Here is a 12595-nt window from a genome sequence, read left to right as displayed (position 1 = left end):
GGATGCTGCAAAATTCCTCTGAGCCCCACACCACCCAGAGAGAAGCTAGAATGTAAAAGGTAAATTGGAAGCTACAGGATACAAAGGCAAAGTGCCCTAATGACTGACTGGTCTGGGATGGAGCTCTGGGATGGGGGCTGTACCCTTAGCCTCACTGCCTAGAAAGGAAGTGAAATCCTCAGGGCAAATCTCTTTCCCTCTAAGGACTGGGGGCTCCTCCACCCCCTGCTTGCTGTGTGGGCTTCTGGAGAGCTGAGAAGCCAGCAATTGTTGGAACAGGAACAGCAAGGAGATGGTTGGGGTGGCGGCCCTTGTGTCCCAGTGCCGGAGCCACTTCTCCTCCTGTCCTTCACCCTCTGATGGGGGCTGGATGATATTGGATCTGTGCAGCAACACCAAGCTTGCAGATCAGTTCCCTGCAGGTTTTCTCCTCTGACGAATTATTTCCAATTTGCAAACAAGAAAACTGAGGCTATAGAAGTGAAGGACTTACTTGAACTTGATTTCTGCTAAGCTCAGTACTCTTCTCACTGTAGTGGGTTTTATTTGAGTCTTACATGTGTGAAACTCTGAGTCCAACTGGGTGTACACACTCACATACATACACACATACAGTGCCTGCCCCTGAGCTATTCAGGCCCAAGTCTAGGTACAGCATGCTGGGACAGTGAGTCCCATGAAAGGGAGGAGGGTGGAAATAATCAGGAACTGACACTGAGCTTCCCCATCCAGGGGGACTCGCACCTGCAGTGCCTGCACAGTTCTGTGGCTCTTGGGGAAGGTCCCTGGCTTCCTTGTCGAGTGACAGCTCAGGCACATACAATGAAGAGAAGTGTCAGTCCAAGAAGTGGGCTCAAGTCAGAGGCTCTGACACTGACCCTTGACCTCAAGCCACTGTCCATGACCACACAGCTGCCTCTAGAGTCGGGTCCGGTGCCGAACAACGGGAGCAAAGGGCCCAGGAGGGAGCGCAGATCCTCAAATGCTCCCCCAAATCCCCTGCCTTTCTCCTCAAATGCTTGGGAGGTTCTCAGCCCAGGAACTAAGTACTGCTGCTCCCAGCCCCAGGGGCTAGGAGAGACCCAGTGAAGCTACCTGGGCTCAAGAATCCCAGGCCCCTTCCCTGCTCCCCACCCTGCTTCCTAGGGAAGTGCTATCCAAAGTCTAGTGGTACACCGCCCCCCACCCCCACCACACACACCAGTCCTTCCACAGTAATGAGGCTGGGTCTCCTATTTCCTTTTGAACTTGGGCAAGCCTCTCCTCCTCTCTGGGCCTCAGTTTCCCCTTGAGTCAAAGGGGAGGGCTGGACTCAATGAGCTTCCAGGTACCTCTCAATTCTGTCATTTGGAGTTCTGAAAGGGTCGGGCATAAGGAAAGAAGGTGAGGGTGGCTTAGGACCAGGGGTCAGCTGGGAAGGGGAGGGGGGCTGTAGATTCCTCTTTCAACTTTCAGCCTCCTGGGTCCCCATCCATGCCACAGTCAGGAGCCAGAGGAGCCCCACAACCAGTGGGTCCTGCAGAATGAAGGGGGAAGGGGGTGCAGTGAGCGGACAAGCCTCAGGGACTCAGACCACCTCTCCCCAACCCTGGGTCCCTCATTACTCTGGAGCAAAGGGAGCTGGCTGGACAGGGAAAGTCTAGGGATGCTTCAAGGTAAATCTGCAGAGGGAGAAGTAGCCTACTTACTCTTTCAGGTTGGTGGAAGCAGTAATGAAACAACTGATTCTTACTCAAACTCTGTCCCAGCCATGGGACACGGTGCAGAGGGCAGCTGCCTCCTCTCCCCCAAGCATTTCCCTGTACACCTATGCTCTGAGCACTGGAGCAACCTCTAAGCAGTGGTGGCAGCTGCCACAACTGCTCCCTCACCCCAGAAGGGGATATGTGCAGGGCCCTCCCTAATCCAGAGCTGAAGCTCCCACTGCCCAAGCTTTTCTGACCCAGAGGCCTCCCCAAAGAGCAGGGCAGCTCCTCAGCTTTTCCTGAGATGGGGAACATTCTTTCAAATTTGGGGGGTGGGGACAAGAAAATGACCCTTCTTTTTGTCAGTACTTAGGATAGGCCCTGCCATATCAAAGCCCCGACTGTCCGAGTATATCGGCTCCATTCACTAATTCATGTATTTACCAATTCATTCATTCATTCATTGCCTTACTTCATTCACTAGTCAGTGCTCACTATCTATAAAAAAGAACTTTCTGTTAAATCATCATGATCTTAACTTTGAGATGTCTTGAACTCCTTTCCTCCCAAAGGCTGCATGAACCTTCTCACCCCAGATCTATTCTCATGCTCATTAATGCTCAAGAATGCCTCCTGGCTGACAGGTCCCCATTCATCACAAATTCCTGGCTCTGTTATTCTGGGATCATCTGCTCAAAGTCTCCGGAACACCAGGTCAGAAAGTCAGGAACCCGTGTAGGGAACGTGCAGCGTTAACTGCCTGCATACGCTCTTCCAGCCTCTCCCAGCTTCGCTGGCTAAGGAAGGGAAGGAGGGGTTTTCCTCTTCAGCGGCTGTCACTTTTTCCAAAGCCTGATTTCTCTTTAACTTAGCCTCATGCCTCTCAGATCTGGACTGCAGGAAGGAACCAAAACCAACATCTTGCCTTTGTGAAGCCACAAGATGATACTTAAAAAAACAAAACAGCGAATACTTTTCAACCAGAAATTGCCCACATACAATTGTGTCCGGAGGGAGGCAAGTCCCAGCTGTGTCTACATGGAAAGAAAGGAGGAAACAGCTGGATGAGAGCCAGCAACATCTTGCCAGTCTGCCAGATGCTGCCCACATCTGGACATCCAAAAAGTGATCTGTTCGGAGGTGGCTTGGCAGCTAAGAAGTAAATGGTCAACACAAGTCACCCCAACAATTGGAACACAGCCGAGCCTGTATGTGCAAATTACCCAGATTGCTGAAGGATCCAAAGGGTACACTGGCTTCAATCAGACTCCTCCTCAAAGACCCAAATCCAGTTAACACAAAGGCCAAAGTGCAGGCCTTACTCACTGCACAGTATCTGTGCTCGTGATGCCTGTGGTCAGCTGGCTGGGTTTGGGTACAGTCCCCATTGCTTATTAGTAAGCTGCTTACTTTCTCTGTGCTTCACATTTCTCATCCTTAAAATGGAGATAATGGTGCCATCCCCCTTGCTGGGCAGGTATGAGGATGAAATGAGATAATACCTAAAAAGTTCTAAGCCCCGTGCCTGGCTGGTGGTAAACATTAAAAATATGTTGACTTATTATCATTAGCGCTGGTGTGATTGCCCCTCAGAACTCCCCAGTGAAGGACAGGAGACATCCTCCAGGACAGTGCCAAGGTCAATCCAGTCACAGGGTGGGAGAGACACCTACTTCTTCCCAGACCTCCCAGGAACATCAGTTTGCCACAACCTTCCCAAACCTGAGCCCCATTTAAGCCACCTTCCTCAGAGATGAGATCATCACGTGCTCCTTCAAGGCAGGGATGGCTTCCAGCTGGCATTCCTGTCTCCTCCATGAACAAGGCTTGGCAAAGGACATGTCACCCAGGTGTTGGAGGCCCCAAGCAGATGGCTGGGTGGGCAAGAGTCTTCCTCACCTAACCCCTTCCCACCAAGACATTGAACTGGGGAGAGTGCCCAGTTGTGCTGGGAGCACTACCCATGGGAAACTTCCCTCCTGCCCCTGGAATGACCACTTGCCAGGATCATGTCCTTTCAGCCCCAGGGCCCTTTTCTACTTCCAGTGGGGGACTGAGTGAGCTATCACTAACCTATCTCCTCTGCTCCCAGGACAAGAGGTGCCAGGGGGAACTCTACAGAGCAGAGGCAGAGACCGTGTCATGTCTGCACACCCAGCACCCAGCTCGGAGTAGGACAGCTCAGGCAAATGTGTGTAGGAGGGGGAGTAAAGAGAAGGCCTTTTCTGGTGGAGAAGGTTTAAGCCTCTGGACATTGTTTCCCAGGACATCACTCCTGGTTCCAAGTACCCCCATAAGGTCCCTGGATGGCATCTGCTGGCACCTAAATCCCAGCCAATCCTCCCATTGTCCTTACCCCCTTACCTAGTTCCCAATTGTCAAGCTCACTGTGTACAGCTTGACTATAACCTGCCACTCAATGGCCATTTCCAAACTGCCAAGTTCCCCGTCTGGTTCCTTCAGAGGGAGGAACAAATGGGAGGAAGCAAGATGCCAGGATTAGGGGCATGCCAGGAGTTCTGCAGGCAACTGGGCCCTCTCTGGTGGCTGCTCTTCCCTGAGTTCTGAGAGAAACATACCCAGACCCTGTGCTTTGCTAGTATCTTCCAGGGGCTGGTCCCAGGATGCTGCACTGGGCTTCTTCCTTCCAGGATTTGGCAGAGACACAGCCTCTGCTGGTACACATGCCAGCAAGCGTGACCAGCCTGGAGGTATAATATAAATAGCCTGCCGCTGCCCATCAGCTTCTCCTCCCCTCTGGCACTGGTTCCAAGCCTTCCCCTTCCTCACCCCCAGAGCAAGCCAGCTAGCAGGAGCTCTGCTGGGCCCCACCTGCCACTTTATTAGCTATGTGACCTTGAGCAGGTGACTCAACCTCTCTAACCTCAGGGATTTCTATTGTGAAACAAACTAAGAACACCTCCCTCTAGGCTGGTTGTGGGGATTACAGCAGTTAATATATGAAAAGCATTTAGCACAGTGCCTGGCACATGGCTAATGTTCTGCATTTGCCATTGTTGTTCAAGATGACCATTAGGCGGGGAGCTGGGGAAGCTCAGCAGGGTCAGGAGTGATGTCAAAGTGGATGCAGGGGGCTCGGCGCCCATAGCTCAGTGGTTAGGGCGCTGGCCACATGCACTGGGACTGGTGGGTTCGAACCTGGACAGGGCCTGCTAAACAATAATGACAACAACAACAAAATAGCCGGGCGTTGTGGCGGGTACCTGTGGTCCCAGCTATTTGGGAGGCTGAGGCAAGAGAATTGCTGAAGCCCAGGAGTTTGAGGTTGCTGTGAGCTGTGATGCCATGGCACTCCACCAAAGGTGACACAGTGAGACTCTGTCTCAAAAAAAAAAAAAAAAAAGTGGATGCAGGAGAAAGGACTTGAGCAGTGAATGGAAGCGGCATTGCACTTGGAAGGGAGTTATTAGGCTTACCGCCTGTATGGGTTCAGACTCCTAAGCTGGCACTGCCTGGACACTTCTCATACGCTCAAGGAAGCCAGCCTGGCTGCATGGAAGCACCCTGGCCTGGGATTCTGAGACAGAAGCTCGGCCACCAACTGCTGTGTGATGCTGGGCAACTCACTTGCCCTCTCTGAAGTAACTTCCCCATCTGCAGAGGCCTCTTACTGCCCTGACCTCTTACAGAGTTAAGGTGTCCAAGCTTCATAGTGGGGCTCCTGCATGAGTCCCTTCTGGGCTCTGGTGGTTGGGGACAGAGGCACGATTGGGGACTCAGCCCCAGCATAGACACAGTCCAAAAGCTTTGGGTACCCAGCCCAAGCTACTGAGTGATAAACTCAAGTGACTCCTGGCCCTTCCAGCAGAGGAAGTTATGTTCTTTGGAAAGCTAGCACATAAATGGGTTTCCTGAGTATTATGTATGGATGTATGGATGTATGGATTGACTGATTGAGTGAGTGCGTGAACAATTAAAAAACCAGAAACAATAATGCAAGCTACTGGGCAAAAGGAGGGCTTCTGATTCATTCAGATCAAAATCTGATCCCAACTTGACCTCCTCTAGCTGTGTAACCTTAGGCAGATCTCTTCACTTCCCTGAACTTTGCTTTTCCCATATATTAAGTGAAAAGGTCAATTCATATGCCCTCAGATGGTTGCAAGGCTTAAGTGAGATAGTCTGTGTAAATGCTCAGTACTTGGGAAACATAGTATCAACAAATGGCAGCTATTATTTTTGATATTGTTATCACCAACCTCCCTTTGTAAGGTAGAGGACCCAAGGCCACCAGCCTTGCCTGGTGCCTGTTTCCGAAGAGCTTTGACTAACACGGAGACGCATATTCATCGCAATCCTCCCAACCCATATACTTTCCAGCTGGTGCAGAGCAGCATGCAGCCGTCTGGTCTCCTCATGGCAAGGCAGGGAGTGAGTTCGCTGGGGGAGGCTCTGCCACCATCCCTGGACCAGTCCAACAGCATCCATACCTCTGGCCTTTGTCGAGCAGCTAGAGCGTGAGCTGCACTGTCTGGCTGTGAAATGCGACTTTTGGAAAACATGCATATTTGTGAGTTGGTGCATGTTTCTATTTCAGGCTGACACTGCTCTCTTTATTTATTTTCCCTGGGCTTTGGCGCTTTGGAATCCAGCTTGGAAGGGTGTTTTGACAGACTTTGACACCTCTCCTGACTCATTTGGCAGGAAAGATGCTAGGGTGGGGAGAGGATGGGCAGAGAGGTGGATGATTTCAGATGACAAGCCCCCTTCCTTGACTAGGACTGATGGACAATTGAACACCCCTGCCTTGCCATCCCAGTTTCTTTATATTTGAGAGGGGGGAGTACAAGACGGGTTTAGGTGGGAAAACAATTTCAAAGAAGACAAAGGGAACCAAAGAGGCTAATCATTGAACTCCCAATTATAATAATGCTATCATTATTGACACCAATGGTATTGTAATTATCAATCACTGGCTGCCACCACCCTCTGCCTTTTTTGGGTGCCTACTTTAATGACTGACAGTGGCCTGGCTGATTGCCCTTAGGGAAACAATCTCATCTCTCAGCAGCTCACTTTGCTCACTTATAAAGGCTATTTTTGCAGTCCACAACTCATAGGGCTGGGAGAAGAAGTTCCTTCTGCCAAATGGTAGTAGTGGCTGTCTTCTCTCCCAGCCTCAGATCTTGGTCAGCAACCAACTGTCCATAGGCAGGCTACTTGGCTGGGGTAACCATCCCTTCCCTGGGGCCCTCTACAACCAGCCCAGAGGCTGCCTCTTGGGAGAAAGATCTTAATGCGAACAATTCCATCTGCCTTTGAAAGACCAGGAGAATTAAGGGAAGAGGATGGGGAGATGAGAAAAATATGTCTAAACTATCAAAGGAAGGGGTTTAAGCCATAATTCCAAGCATGTGGGGATCAGGAGATTCATGTTTAAGTTTCCAGACTTCTATTCATTCATTCGCTAAGCACCTGCTAGCAGAACCAGTGATACACAGAGATGCTATGACAGTAGAATCAATCCCTGTCCAATGAAGATGACACTTCAGCAGTGTGGCCTCAAGAAAATTACTTAACATCTCTGGCCCCAATAAGGAAACCATTTAAACACTTGAGGGAAAGGCTGACTTTACCAGTGGTGGGTGTTGTAAGGAAAGGGAAAGGTACCATAATCTCATATTAGAACTATGATTCTCAATCTCATCCATACTCAAGAGACTCACTAGAGAACCAATGTTGTAGATTATGAGGGCCAAAAAGTGATCCTAAATGTCACCTCAACCAGGCTTGTACTTTTACAGAGAGGAAGCCTGAAATGCAGAGAAAGGAATAAATTTGCCTAAGGGCACACTGGAAGCCTGTGGTCAAAGTGAGACCAAGATCCAGGTCTTCTCATTTCCAGCCCAGTGCTCCACGCTAGGGCTCCCTCCTTCTTCAAACAAGTTCTGGATTTTAAAAGCGGAGAGGTGTCAAAGGGCAAGCCAGAGCGTGGGCACATGATTCTTCAAAAGCCAAATCTCTGTGGATTCTTGGCTCCTTGGAGAGACTATAGGGGCTCTGGGACATATGGCCCTAGAAAATTTCCCAGGGAAGGGGGGAAAAGCTGCTGAGGCTACAGGGGATTGGGGGGGAGAGTTAGAGTTCCAAAGAGAGACTAATGAGGGCATGGAATCTGCGGTTCAGAAGGCAAGTCTGAGAGAAGGGAGTCAGCTCCCGCTAAGGAACAGCTGTGCCTCTATCAGTGCAAAGACTGGGTCAGACCCAGGCTAAGGAAAGTTGGGGAGAGAAGCGAAGGTGGCTGGAAAGGATGACTAGAAAGACCAAAAAAGAAAGTCATCGTGAAAGATGAACCTGGGGGTGAGAACAGAGCAGGGAAACATACAGTGCAAGCAAAGAATGTGGACCTTGACTGCACAAGATGCGTCTGGAATAAGGTTAGAGGAAGGGGAGTAGGCACTGGAGTGCAGAGTTGAGCAAAATGGACCTTGAGTTTAAAACCAAGATTCTGCAAGGTACCTGCCCACACTGGGCTTCTGCCCAGAGCTTCCACTGAACCAAGGCTTCCTCCCTCCCTTGGCAGATGTCTGGGTTCTAGTGGGAGGTGTGGAGGAGATGGGGTGGTGTCATCTGCTCTGCGTCTCCCATGCTTCCCCCTTAAGAGCAGAATTGTGTGTGTGTGTGTGTGTGAGCGCGCGCGCCAGAGTCGCTTTGTGAGTCACTGGGCACCAGCGTGAGCACAAGGTGGTAGTCTCTGGAGCGTAGGGCTTAGTCAGTATGTCCAGAGACAGCAGCCTCAAGTGCCAGCCCAGAGTGAAGATGCTGCCCAGGTCCACAGACTGGGGCTTGCGAGGGATCTGTGTTTGCCCACGTGTGCGTGAATTGTGTGCAGATTGTGTGCGCCTGTGGACTGTGGGTGTGTGTGTTTGCGCAAATGAGCTATGAATATGTGTGTGGACTGTTTTCGAGTGGTCTATAGATACGTGTGCGTGAGCGTGGATGGGTGAGTGTGCACGGGAGGGTTCATAGCGTGCGCGGGCTTCGTGGATCTCCAAGGCCGCCCCGAGGCGCTGTCCGCGGTGCTGACCCGGGCCGTGGACCGACCCGTACCCAGCGGAAAGCTGGCAGCGGGTGCCCAGAGGGGCAGAGGAGAGAAAGCCCCCAAGGAGGGACCTTCCAGCCCAGCTGCGAGCCTCCCTGGGGAGTTGGGAAAAGTTCTCCCAGAGGTGGGGTTGGCTCACGGGACTGGGGCTGCTCGCAGGGAATATTCCTCAACCCTCTAGGACACCACCCCACCTCCATCCTCCGCGTTCTCTGCCGAGCCCTGGGACCCTCTCGTGTTAGGCTTCCATCGCCTGCCTGGCCCACTCCAAAGTCCCCATGAGCCCGGCCGGACCTGCAGCAGGTTAATTGGGCCCCAGAACTCGAGAAATGTCCCGCCGAGAGCAAAAGTGCGCTAAGGTAGGGGGGGTGGATGAAGAGGGCGTAGTTAACCTTTCCCTGTCCCCTGCCTCCGCTCTAGCCTGGCCAAGAGCCCGATCCAGAAACGGCTTCAGACTGACGCTCAACTTTTATGGAACCAAGCATCCACCCGCGGGGACGAGCAGAGGGCCAGAGGTCAGTAGCCTCGCCGTTTCTGGACATCAAACTCACCCAGACCCAGACGGATCAAAGCTGCTCCGGCCCTGCTGGGAGTTGGCGCGGAGCTGGGGCCGGGCTGCGGGGGGCAAGCTCTGGGTTCTGGCTTTCCCGGGGGTCTCCGAAGCCCGCCTCCCGGGCTGGCCGCAGAGCGGGATAACTTCACGCGCAGCCCCGCGCAGGCTGGGATGCGGGCGGCGCGGAGGACTGGTCCCCTCCTCTGAGTAACGCCCAGAGCCTGGAGACCGGATGGCGCCCCGCGGCCGTCGCACTCACCTCGGCCGGCGGAGCTGAGCTGAGCTGGGCTGAACCGCAGGCGCGGGAAGGGGCACGCCGGAGGGGCGGGGGGCTGCGGCTACCACGCCTCGCAGACTTGTCCCCTCACCCGAGTCACAGAGGGAAGCTCCTCGGAGCTGTAGGAGGCTGGACTTCGCTCCGCTCCCGGGCGTACCGACCCCAGACAGGTCCGAGCGGATTCCGGTCCCAGGCTGGAAACCCTGAGCACTCAGCGCCGCCGCTGCCTTTTATTCGCCGCCCGCCTTTGTTTGGGTCCCGGCTTCTACCACCGGCTGTGGGGGTGTCCAGGGCAGGCTCTGGAGCCGCGCCGCCCCCTCCCGCCACTGGCACCTCTGACCCGCGCCGCGGGTCCCTGTGTCCATGGCCGGTGAGGGCCTGCGCTCCGCTGCTCGCCGTTGTGTCCGGAGCCCGCCGCCAGGCGCGGCCGAAGCCGCCGCTGCCCCTTCGGGATCTGCGCGGTGGTACAGCCGGGCTGCTACGCCGGCGGGCGGGGGCAGCGCGCGGCGCAGCGACCCCTGGGGGTCTGTCCCCGCCTCTGCAAGCGGCCCGGGCCAGGCCCCTGGCCCCGCCCCCCGAGTTTCCTGGGTTCCGGAGTCTCCCCGGCCCGCGCTCCTGTGCCTCCCGGGTCGGTCCGCCAAGCCTTGGCAGGTCACCAGCCTCCTGGACGCTCGAGGGCATCCCCAGGTGCTCTCGGTAGGGAGCTGCCAAACCCAGGCTCCTGGCGCCGTCCCTTTCTCGTTCCTTCTTTATTCACCTCTCTGGCGCCAGAATCCGGAGCTGTGCCAGCCCCTGGGACCGGGCATTCCTCCAGCTCCAGCGCACTGTCTGCCTGACACCCTGGGCGGAGGGCCACAAGGAGAAAGGGGCTCGCCCCATTTCTATCCATCAGGGCTCAAAGGGCATCGGCTTTGGTATCACTCAGGGAGCACAAAGGAGGACTCCTCAAAGGAGGACCAGCTGCCAGCCCCAGTTGCAAGATCTGGCGTGTTAGTGAGGAAAGCCAGAAAGAAGACAGGCCATTGCCACTTCTGTGTGAAGGATCAGCCACGACTTTAGCGTGCATCTTCACAGTGTGTGCTGATGAGGGACTGGGAAGATAGAGATGGGTGAGACACAGCCCTGCCTTCAGGAAGCTTCCAGCTCATGGGAAAGGTAAGAATACCAGAGAGTTAGAAAGTGAAACATGACAAGCCCCACCACCTCTCCCTGAACACACAGGTGCTCAACCCACATCAGCCCCCACACGCCCTTATTATTATTATTTTGTTGTTGTTAGAGACAGAGTGTCAGTTTGTCACCCTGGGTAGAGTGCAGTGGCATCATAGCTTACAGCAATCTCCAGCTCTTGGGCTTAGCTGATTCTCTTGCCTCAGCCTCCCGAGTAGCTGGGACTACAGGCGCCCCCCACAACGCCCGGCTATTTTTTTGTTGCAGTTTGGCCCAAGCCGGGTTTGAACCCGCCACCCTCGGTATATGGGGCCAGTGCCCTACCTACTGAGCCACAGGCGCCACCCACGCCCTTATTTTTTTTAAGAGGAAAACTGAGTCAGAGACATCTCTAACTTCAGGGTGCTGAGTGGTGCTCCTGTTCTGTTGCTTCCCTCCTTGATCTCTGTGGTGTGTAGTCCCGGGGAACGGTACCCACTGGCAGGCTGCCAACTGGACACATTGGTATTTATGACCCTGCACACCTGAGAGCTCATCTATGCAGAAGCAAATGACCCAACCCAGTGTGCCTGCCCCAGCACTCACTTCCCATGTGCTCAGGATCTCAGGGAAACCTTTGCCAGGCTGCCCAGGACTGTCAGAGGACTCCCAGTGATACCACTGGCCTTGACCACATTAGAGTTGGGGGCCACTCTCAGCTGTGAGGAGGAGAGAGAGAGACAGGAGACCTCTCCCAAGCAGTGGAGGGTGTGTGTGTTGCTGCCCCAGATCTGACCTAAGAGCACAGAGGAACAGACCCAGCACAGCCCTGCAAACTTCCAGTCCCATTGCCATATCCCAGAGGGAAGGCAGAGAACAAGGAGCCATGGGAGAGGGTGGGAGGAGGGAGAACAAGGAAAAGACTTGTTTTTAAGGGAGCAATAGGGAGACACAAAGTGTGTTCCCAAGCCCAGCTGAGAGGAAAGGATTTTCTTTGCTGGGTGAATGGCCTGATTCTTTTCAGTTTGTTTTAAGGCTGCTTCCAGGAGCCTCCTCAAAGTTCTCCAAGACCTCAGTACTGTTCCTCTCAGTCTTAGAAATCCACAGGGCATCCCATTGGTGCTCCCACGATGCTGGGCCACCCTCAGCCCATGCCTGGAGCTACAGCCCTTCAAAGTATTTTTAGTGGATTTGATTAAGTCCCTGCTGAAATTCTCACCACCTTCAAAAGGGTCCCAGCTTCATGCTGATCCACACCCTCCTCAGACCCCTCCCTAGCTTCTCAGGACCTCCAGCTGATCACTGGTGAGGCTGGGCTCTCTGCCCTCGATGGGGATCTCCTGCAAGGAGAGGGTGCAGAGGCTGAGGGCTGTGAAGTGAGGGAGGAGGTGGGGAGTGTGGTACCCAGGAACACTGGAAGGATGCAATTTTCCCGGCTATCAGTGGGGTTTTAAAAATGCAAATGGAACCAGGCCTTTGAAATATGCCTGCCATAAAGGGGAACTGGTGGTGGCAGCAGAGCTGGCGCGGGTGTAGAAAGTCATGAGAACCCTCCTCCTGGGGCTCATCCTCAGACTCCCTTCTCCTCCTCTGCCTTCAGGAAGCCTGATAACAGGCACCTGAGGATGCTGGACTCAGACAGCCCTGCCCAACCTCAGGGTACCTCCCTGAAGCCTCCCTTACCTCCAGGTGAGCATCAAAGATGACTCTAGTGGACAAATGATCCACCCAGCTGAAAGGCTGCAGAGGATGAACTCTGCTTCCCCTCTGGCTGCCCATTCCAGGGCGGCCCTTCCTCGATCTGATTTAAATGCCTCTTGGTGCCGATAAGCTGCTTCCCTTATACTCTGTCTTCACGACTAATTGAA

General features: G+C 53.8%; 1 protein-coding gene across 1 annotated transcript in view; it reads right to left on the bottom strand.

The window, feature by feature from the left end:
* Positions 1 to 10008, bottom strand: part of DISP3 (dispatched RND transporter family member 3) — a 56640-nt gene extending 46632 nt beyond the window's left edge. The window contains exon 1 of the mRNA XM_053577229.1: positions 9561 to 10008. The gene's annotated coding sequence lies outside the window, so the exon portion shown is untranslated. The remainder of the gene's footprint in view (positions 1 to 9560) is intronic.
* Positions 10009 to 12595: the final 2587 nt, after the last annotated feature.

Source organism: Nycticebus coucang, chromosome 22, assembly GCF_027406575.1.
Source record: "Nycticebus coucang isolate mNycCou1 chromosome 22, mNycCou1.pri, whole genome shotgun sequence".
Taxonomy (NCBI): Eukaryota; Metazoa; Chordata; class Mammalia; order Primates; family Lorisidae; genus Nycticebus; species Nycticebus coucang.
The sequence above is the reverse complement of the archived record's forward strand: the minus strand, read 5'-3'. Positions and strand labels throughout refer to the sequence as shown.